Below are 10,584 nucleotides of genomic sequence, written 5' to 3'. Positions count from 1 at the left end.
ATCATGAGCATTGTGTCCCAGCAGTAACAGACGTAATCGATATTTTACTTCTGTTGGAGAAGGGTTCAAATGGAAATGACCAGTTCCTCTGGTCTGTGAGAAAAATTTTTCCAATGTATCCTGGTTCAATGTTGCAGTTAAAATATATGTCATTTGTAGTGGCTGAAGATCTGAAAACAGTCCAAATAATGACCGAACAGTTGTCATTATGCCTACCTGGAATGGGAGCAAGTGATTTGTATTGCCTGTGCGCATTTTTGCAGCACACGTATACAGTTCTCTTATTATTCTTTCTTGAACAGCATTATGTATTCCATAACCACATGATAACGCATTCTTGTTGTACCTCCGAGCATTCAGAATGTCAAATGCGTCGTTTGCTAACTGAAAAAAATACACTGCTTCCTCTTCTTCAGGGATGACATACGTTATGGCTTTAGCTGTGGTACTCGACAAAAGTTGCATTGCCAGATAAACCCTTTGACGCTCTCTCCCCTTAACACTGCGGTGAAGCTGTGAGTTTAGGACACAACTTCATTTCACACCTATTTAATGCGAGCAGTCTTTCTATAATAGATCTATTAACAATTTTTCCCACTTGGAAGCTTTAGTCCGTCATCCACAAAGTGGTTCCTCATTAATTTAAACAAATTTGGAACATCTGAAAACACCCAGATTCGTTTCTTTTCATAATGCAGATTGGAAAAAGCAGGAATTTATTTCTGTCACATTAAAATCTTTCGACACAGATCGAATTTTTTTACAAGGTCGCACACTACCGCAACATCTTGTACGGAGCAGATAATACTGTGTAACTGATCAGCTATTATTTGTGTGTCAAAATCATAGTAAATGGGCTGCTTCTATCCAGAAAACAAACCACGTACCATAACAAATAGCACGTTAGTGTGTGACCCTACAACACGATCTTCAACAGGATCATAAGTAATATTGCTATCTACACTCATTTCACTGCGTGAAGAGTTTGACAGAGCACTGGAAGACCTGAGTCGAAACAAGGCCCCCGGAGTAGACAACATTCCATTGGAACTACTGACGGCCTTGGGAGAGCCAGTCCTGACAAAACTCTACCATGTGGTGAGCAAGATGTATGAAACAGGCGAAATACCCTCAGACTTCAAGAAGAATATAAGAATTCCAATCCCAAAGAAAGCAGGTGTTGACAGATGTGATAATTACCGAACAATCAGTTTAATAAGCCACAGCTGCAAAACACTAACACGAATTCTTTACAGACGAATGGAAAAACTAGTAGAAGCCGACCTCGGGGAAGATCAGTTTGGATTCCGTAGAAATACTGGAACCCGTGAGGCAATACTGACCTTACGACTTATCTTAGAAGAAAGATTAAGGAAAGGCAAACCTACGTTTCTAGCATTTATAGACTTAGAGAAAGCTTTTGAGAATGTTGACTGGAATACTCTCTTTCAAATTCTAAAGGTGCAGGGGTGAAATACAGGGAGCGAAAGGCTATTTACAATTTGTACAGAAACAAGTTGGTAGTTATAAGACTCGAGAGACATGAAAGGGAAGCAGTGGTTGGGAAGGGAGTAAGACAGGGTTGTAGCCTCTCCCCGATGTTATTCAATCTGTATATTGAGCAAGCAGTAAAGGAAACAAAAGAAAAATTCGGAGTAGGTATTAAAATCCATGGAGAAGAAATAAAAACTTTGAGGTTCGCCGATGACATTGTAATTCTGTCAGAGACAGCAAAGGACTTGGATGAGCAGCTGAATGGAATGGATGGTGTCTTGAAGGGAGGATATAAGATGAACATCAACAAAAGCAAAACGAGGATAATGGAATGTAGTCGAATTAAGTCGGGTGATGCTGAGGGAATTAGATTAGGAAATGAGACACTTAAAGTAGTAAAGGAGTTTTGCTATTTGGGGAGCAAAATAACTGATGATGGTCGAAGTAGAGAGGATATAAAATGTAGACTGGCAATGGCAAGGAAAGCGTTTCTGAAGAAGAGAAATTTGTTAACATCGAGTATAGATTTAAGTGTCAGGCAGTCATATCTGAAAGTATTTGTATGGAGTGTAGCCATGTATGGAAGTGAAACATGGACGGTAAATAGTTTGGACAAGAAGAGAATAGAAGCTTTCGAAATGTGGTGCTACAGAAGAATGCTGAAGATTAGATGGGTAGATCACATAACTAATGAGGAAGTATTGAATAGGATTGGGGAGAAGAGAAGTTTGTGGCACAACTTGACCAGAAGAAGGGATCGGTTGGTAGGACATGTTCTGAGGCATCAAGGGATCACCAATTTAGTATTGGAGGGCAGCGTGGAGGGTAAAAAACGTAGAGGGAGACCAAGAGATGAATACACTAAGCAGATTCAGAAGGATGTAGGTTGCAGTAGGTACTGGGAGATGAAGAAGCTTGCACAGGATAGAGTAGCATGGAGAGCTGCATCAAACCAGTCTCAGGACTGAAGACGACAACAACAACAACAACACATTCATTCCGTCGAATGTCCGAGCGCGCGCGCGCACACACACACACACACACACACACACACACACACACACACACACACACACACACGTTCGGGTTTTGTCAATACAGATTAGTGGGCTTTCATTAGTTGCAAAACATCTGTCAGCACACCAGGAAAGCATCTGAAAGAGCGTGACGTCCATCTCTTAAGTGTTGACAGTCCTGTAAGTGGGAAATCATCCTGATTGCTTAAAAACAAATAAACTTCCTAGATACAGCACGAAGTGCAACCGCTTTACAAATATCTTCCCTTTGCCTCTTTGCTCGTGTCTTCCCACTCAACAAGCAGTTTATCTGTGTTTTTGAAAACAATTTGCCTAATATTTGAGTCACTTTCTCCTGCACTTGCTTCTTTTGACACTTGTTGATATTTTATTTTCTCACCACAAGCTTTCACTTTGAGTTTCAAGCACTTCTCACTATACCTGAGGTTTGCACATATAGCTGTCAGTCTGCAGTTCTTGTATTCTAAGTCTTCTATAAGTTTATAGAGTTCGCTGATTTGTTTACCATCAGTGTCACAATCATCTTTCGCTGTTGACTGGTCTATTTTTCTTTTTTTCGGAGACACACAGGCCAAGTGCTCATTTGAATTTTTCATTGTCTTTCTTGACTGCAACCGGTCTGCCCTATTCGGAGAAACTATATCATCAGCGCCGGAATTTCCACTAACTCTGGGAACACTTCCTGGTATATTTACACTCGACACTGCGTCTGGTTTAAGTGTTTTCTTCGGTAGTAGATTGAGAAGTTCTGCTCGCAAGTCACGGAGATAATCATCTGATGTGAAATGTAACTAACAAACAGTTGACGTCGCAACATTGAAGCGATCTTTTCGGTGGCACTTCATTATCCCGACTTACTGCACTTTAACGTCTTTTGGGAACGAATGATAAAATGATAAATTATATCCGTGCCTTTTCTCTTTCTGCTGTACGATAGACGCCCTGTTACAGCACACCCAGGCATTTTGCAAGGCTTTTGGCGCCTCGTCACGACGTGCTCCTATGCTGGCGTCATGCGCAGGACGACGAAATATTCGCCGAGCTGCGCGAGCCATTTGGACCCCCCTGGGTCCGATATCATACGCGGAGCGGCGGGGTATTCGCCGATCTGGCTCCCCCTGGGTTCGCCGATCTGCGGAGGCCATTTAGCTCCCCTGGGTCCAACAACCTTCTTATTGTTATCGGCTTGAAGTGAATATGTACCGCGAGGCGGTGCGTTTGTCCTGCACGAGCGAAACATATTGTCTCTGATATCGCGTTGCTACACAGCGAGTGAAGAAAAGTAAGAAAACCGGAATGTGACGGGATTTTGTTACGAAACAGAATAACGAGAGGACTTGTAGGAAGTGCGCGCAATGAAACAGTGTTTGTTAGCCGCCATATTATATAATTTGTGTTTTTGAGATTCACAAGCAGTATGTAATGTTAATGTGGAGTTCAGTAACGGCCAGAATACAGTCTGTTGCATTTTAAAGGTAACTGCGCGTATTTAATTTTTATCAAACGATTCTGTGAGGAACTATTATGCACTACAAGCTTGTATAGGGCTTCTAACATTTGATCGTCGATGTTTGCGGTAGAACCTGCTTCTATCACGCGGTCAAAACATAGAGAAAGTTTTCTCTGATAAAAATTAATTTCCCTCGCAGACAATCATCGAATGACCAATTATGCGAATGGCAGAGTTCCAATTTGAAAAGATCCTATAGAAGTTTTCTTTCTCTCACATTTCAAGAATTGTACAGGCAAACGTCGGAGTCGGCAGCTGCTTCTCCACCACGAGAGAAACTTGTCTACGTGTACGAAATTGCGTAAGCTGTGGGGATCTTCGACGCCGATAGAGATAGTGTTCTTCACAGACATACAAAGACACTGCGCAGACTAGTTCAGTAACAACGAGTTTAATATTACCAGCGGGGAAAACATTAATTTATTATTTTCAGCAGTAGTAAAAATATACAATAGGCCTGATTAACCTCAGACAGCTTTACTATAAGACCAGAGCTACACAGATGTGCCGATACCCGGTTGAAGTATTGGAGAAGCTCAGAAAATGTGGTGTTGTATATCACAACGTCGTTCAGATAATTATAAACAAATATTAATTTCAAATTCCCCAAAACAGAGTTCAAATGCCTCGAAAGTACAGGCCCCCCAGTAGATACACGAAAGGGAACCGGGTTAAACTTTCTTAAAAGTCACAGTCAGTGCAAAAGGCGGTAATAGGCTTCGATATCATTAGCCAAGGGAATTTGAAGGTAAGATTGGTTGGGATGTAAAACAGTTAAGTGCCATACGCAACGAACCAGGCGAAGCTGTTGTGGAGATTGGTCAAGGGAACCGATTCGTAAATGAACGTTTGATTTAAGACCCTATAATCCAAAACTGCGCGGACCGTGACAAGACGCCTCAGCCCGTGCGGCCCTCCTGTGGCAATCTCAGAGGTCGGACGTGAAGGAAATGCGGACTGCGGATAGGTGGCGCTCGATGGGAGTGTGTATCGGCCGTGAGGCGTACCGAGATAGTCCGTGCACTTGCGATAAAGTTGACTCCCGGATGGATTTGTGGTTCCCGGGTTCGAATCCCGGCATTCGTCGCCGCTGATTCCGCGTCCCGATGCAGCTGACAGCAGTGATCTCGTGTCTTTCCTTTCGTTTCTCCTCCTCTCCACCTTCAGTTTCCGTAGAATACATTTAACAAACGCACAATACCCAATTCACAAAAAGCGAGTGTCTCTTCGAAGTTTCACAGGATTACACATTGTATTGCACATGCCGAGAAATATACTTAAAATAAAAGTCTACAATAAAAATAAGTGGTTTAAACCCTACAAATAAGAATAAAAACAAAAATAAGTTTTAGCCACAGTGCTTGCATCTAACGCCAGTAGCTCTTAACTCTTGAGTAATAAACCAACAAGTCCGAGAAAACTAGGTACAAGTGTAATACACTAGCAAGAAACAGATGATAGAAGCCTAATCGAACAGAAAGACGCAAAAGCTATGACACTAAGACAAGTAACAATACTCACATAATAAAAATCTTAGAACGTGACTTACGCACTGAGCAAGTTCGGACCCGCTGTACCTCTTCTGCCTGTTCAAATGGGTACTCAAACAAAAAATCGTCGATTTAAGCATGGGAAAAATAATACTTGATTCTGATCCATGGTAACAGCAACTAATAAATAATCAGCTCTTCTCAAATCTATCGGAGCAACAACTAACAGTAAGTAAGAAAGGGGTGGAGCCTTTCCGTGTCCACACCGGCATCATGACCAACACAAAAGGTCTACTGCCATCTCTGCAGAAGGGTTAGTTTTCACTAAAAGTGAGGTCTCGGAGGGTGTGGGTACTGCGATGTTTGCGTACGTCTGGTTAAGATTAACCATTAATACGCGCGCATTTGGAGATAGATTGGGTCGAAAGTTGAACGAAGGGCAGCGGTTTGAAGGCCAGAGGGAAAAAAGTGCCAAGGCAAGAGCCAAGGGAAAAAAAACCTTTACGATAGTTGGGTCGGGTTGTAAGAGCAGTAGCGGTTTTCTTGCTGCCTGCGACAGGTCATGCGAGGGTAGGCTTTGTTAGTGGTGGTGAAACATTCTCTTAGAAAAATTAATGAATTACTGTGCTGATAAATCAAAAATTTGATTTTCAAACAGCTGAGCAGAACTGAACGTACTCAGACATTTCTCTCTTTACTTATTCTGATCAACACTAAACTGACACACAATATTTTTAGCGCAACGCAATCTGACTTCCAATAATCCCTACAAAAGAATGGCCCTGACTAACAATAACGAATACCTTTCATGAATCACTTACCTCACAAAAATCTTCGTTACTCGAACTACTGCAATACAGCGAACGCCAATACTGCCAGCTAAATAAAAGATTCTAACTACTGAAGGCACTAACTACTGATAGGCATAGTTAGCAAATGAAAGATTTTGATAGAGAACAAACAATGTATTTACCTTAATAATATTTAAAAGTCATCATATATATATATATATATATATATATATATCAGTTCATTACAAATTTCGTTTTTCTGACGGACACACGTCCAGTTGTTCCGCTGTCAAAACTCTGCCATCTCTCTTCCCACATCCACCACTGCTGGCGGCTCACCTCCAATGCGCAACACTTCGCGCTGTTCACATTCAACTGCCCAACACTACAATAGCGAATATTACAACAATGCCAACCAGCCGCAGACTGCACACACCACAGCCAGTGATTTTCATACAGAGCGCTACGTGGCGTTACCAACATAAAAACCTAAACAGCCTACTTACAGTAGGTATCATGCAGGTCGATACCTTTGACGTTATGCAGTGCTGTTACTCGGCGGCTGCCACTGTGTGCCGGTGTTGATTTCTCGGTCAGCGTCAGCATACCTGTAACAGTTAGGTTCATCATGTCCGATAGGTCATATACCACATTCACAGTGTAGGGTAATGTTGGCGATTTGTTTGTGCGTCAGTGTGCGAGCTTTTCTGTTTCCCTGCTGTAGCCTATTTGTCGGATTTAATTGCAGCTGGTATATCCAGTCAAAGTTGCTGATATGCAGGGGCTTGCCGACGTTGTCACTTGTGGGTGTATGTTAGCCCTAGCTACTAGTGTCGTTGACCGCTTATGCTTCCACTTATGGTTGTGATCATAGCTTCCCAGAGTAAGAATGAAAGAATTGTTCGAGTGTCTCGAGTTCCTGTACAGTCGTGTGGCGTGTTTTTTTGAACACTTCGTTGAGGATTTCAAGGCAGTATTCATTGTGAAGATCCACGGTGCGTGTGTAGCGTTGCTAATGATGCGTAGCACTTTGTTCTGTATGATCTGCATGCGGCGCAGGCGTCTAGGAGCTACGTATCCCCAGACGGGAGCTGCGTACGTCATCAGAGGTCTAATCAGTGTCATGTATATGGACCTCGACACCCTCATATTTAGTGTACTTTCCCTGTTGAGCCTTGGGTAGAGTTATTTGAGCCTTGCGTGCGCTCTGTTGGCAACTTATTCGATGTGGTCCCGCCATGTAATTTTACGGTCCAGCCAGACACCGAGATATATGACTTTCTCTCGGAAAAGTTTTGGACGTGTGTGTAGTGTTACCTGTCTACAGTGTTGATGTTCGCGCAGTAGTTTCGGTCTGCGTGTGAACAGAACAGTTTCGCATTTGTCGCTGGAAAGTCATTAATGTACAGGTTAAATAAGATAAGCCCCAGGATGCTTCCCTGGGGTACTCCAGCTTGGATACCATGTTGCGTCGATTACTTGCCCTGCACGTCAGTGTTAAAACATCTGTTCGTGAGATATGAGTGTGTGAGACGTCCGGGAAACCAGCTTCGCTTAGTTTGCGTATTGTCAGAGACGGCCGAAAGTTTTTTTGATGTCCAGGAACACGGCCTCTGTGGCTTTGTTCGTGTTGTAGCCGTCTGTTTTATGTTCGACTACGCGAAGGAGTTGTGTTGCTGAGTGGTGATTCCTAAAACGGAATGGCGCCGGTCGTTGGCGATGCAGTGCCTAGTGTTGCGTTTTATAGTATTACGTTCTCAACAATCTTACTGAGCTAGCACAGCAGACTGATGGGCCGGTAATATTTTGGGAGGGAGTGGTCTTTCCTTGGGTTCCTGAACATCAGGACCTTGGTCGCCTTCGAAAAGTCAGGGAAATGTTGGTGTTTTAAGATGGCATTCGTTATGTGTACAAGGTATTCTACAGCTCTATCCGTTAACTCTTGGAGGATACAGTTTTGAATTCCATCAGGCCCACGGCCTTTCCTAGCATTGGTATGCTTGATAGCCCAAGTAATTTCGTTTGTACTAGTGCGTCTGATTTTGTTGCGCGAGGGCTGGGCTACAAGTCGTGTAACCTCCTGGTCCGTTTCAAGTGTGAATACTGGATCTGAAGGAGCCAGATTCGGCACGAAAGACGCTGCAAGTGGTGTGGCGGAGGTTCGAGTCCTTCCTCGGGCGTGGGTGTGTGTGTGTTTGTCCTTAGGATAATGTAGGTTAAGTAGTGTGTAAGCTTAGAGACTGATGACCTTAGCAGTTAAGTCCCATAAGATTTCACACACACATGTGGTGTGGCCATAAACTCGACCTTCTTCGTCGCGGAGTAAGCTGGGCCGTCTGGTCCTTGTAGAGTGGGAATGTAATGTTTCTCCCTGGTGAAGTGTCTGGATAGTTTCCACACGCCACTAGCCCTGCGAGTTTCTGCCCCCATTGTTCGTCTCGAAATGTTTTTTATTTTGTCCCGTATTAAACCCTGGAGTCTGTTGACGTGCAGGTTATAGAAAGGGCGTCTGTTACGCTGCCAGTATCTCCTGTGGCGGTTCCTCATTGAGATAAGGCCCAGGATGTCCTGGGACAGGGCCGTCGAGTGTTGTTTTGGTGTTGTACGTCGAACGGCGTCACTCTTTGCTTTTTGGACGGCAGTAGTAAGAGCCTCCACCGCCTCATCTATTTGTTGCGTGTATTTAATTTCGTGGGTGCCAGGAATACGACTATCGAGGATTTCCTTCGACAGGGTCTAATGTTCGCGCTTGTAGTTTAGTACCCTGCGTGGTTCTGTGTCCTGCAGTGTTTCTTCCGGGTGCAGTATTACAGGCATGTGGTCTGAGTTCAGTTCGTTTTCAAGCAAAAGGTTGAGTGTGCATGTGATGCCCTTGATGAGGGCTATGTCTAACACGTCTGGCCTGTGTGGGGCCTTTGCAGGCACTTACGTGGGAACCTCCGGCCCAAGTATAATGTAGTTTCGGCCATGTGCATGTTCGTATAGTTTCTTGCCGTTGGAGGTACGTATTCGTGAGTTCTTGTCGGGGTGTTTTGCGTTTAGATCTCTAGCGGCGATTACCCGTGAGGCTATGTTGAGAACTGTGCTGATATCGCTTGTTACTATGTTTTTAGGAGGATTGTACAGCGATACCAGTGCGGTGTTGGCTCCGTTGAACTGCCGCCGTGACCTCTAGTCCTCAAGCGCAGGGAGCTCGATGTCCGTGTGTTCTATTTCTCTGTGTGTGATGATTGCTGTGCTGCCTCCCTTCGTGCCGACCGCTCGTTCGGTACGATAAACGCCATAGCGTGGGACGTTTAGCTGTTTGTGACGCGTAAGCAGAGTTTTGTTCACTAGGGCGATTCGGATATCCTTTCGCTCCATGAACACAGCCATTTCGGCTCTTTTGTTTGTGATGCCGTTGGGATTCCAGAACAGGATCTGTGAGTTTGTGTTGGCGTCTGCGTTTCGGGGTGTAATCTCCCCACGGAAATTTACCCTCTACCACGCAATAATTAATAATGGTCAACCAAATCATCCACATTTATTCACTTTTGGAAAGTATCTGATCGGATTTCTAGTAATATATGCGCCGACAGCTCGTCGACGCCAAGGTATTTTTCTAGTAAGACTATTCTTTGGAATAACAGAGATACATAGATGTATTCTCCATGGTTATTATAGAGGGAGAACGAGTACAGCTTCGGAAGTATCTGTTGGAAGATTGTTGGGTTGCTAAAAGAGACATATTTGCTCTTCTTCTCGCTAAAGCGAGCTATTAAAGTTTGTGCCACTAGCGGGTTATTGGTGGATAGAGAAAAACGGTAAACGAAAATTAAGTAAGACTTGGAATCAACAGAAAACGGAACATGTAATGGAGATGGATTGAATATACTATTTTCCTCAGAAATAAGGTTTGTGACCCTTTTATTCTAGAGTGAATGACGAATGAGTTCTCTGTCTGAATCATTGATGATTGCCTTGGCCCTGTAATTAGTGGGGAAGTTTCAGCTGTGACGAAGAGAGCCTGCAGTCACCGAGTTTTGATAAAATCGTCCAAAAAGGCTTCGTCCACATCTGAAATTCTAAATCTGTCGTAAAAATGAACGAATTGTTCAAACGATCGATTTTTCCCAACTGAATGCAGCGCTTAACAATAATAACAAATGTAAAGATCTTTTCCAGCAAACCAGCCGCTGAATATTAAGACGAAGGGCTCCACCAGAGATTCTATTGGGCTGATTCCACGTAAATGAAATAATATATTTAAAACTGTACACAGA

This window comes from Schistocerca cancellata, chromosome 1 (genome assembly GCF_023864275.1).
Source record: "Schistocerca cancellata isolate TAMUIC-IGC-003103 chromosome 1, iqSchCanc2.1, whole genome shotgun sequence".
Classification (NCBI taxonomy): Eukaryota; Metazoa; Arthropoda; class Insecta; order Orthoptera; family Acrididae; genus Schistocerca; species Schistocerca cancellata.
The sequence above is the reverse complement of the archived record's forward strand: the minus strand, read 5'-3'. Positions refer to the sequence as shown.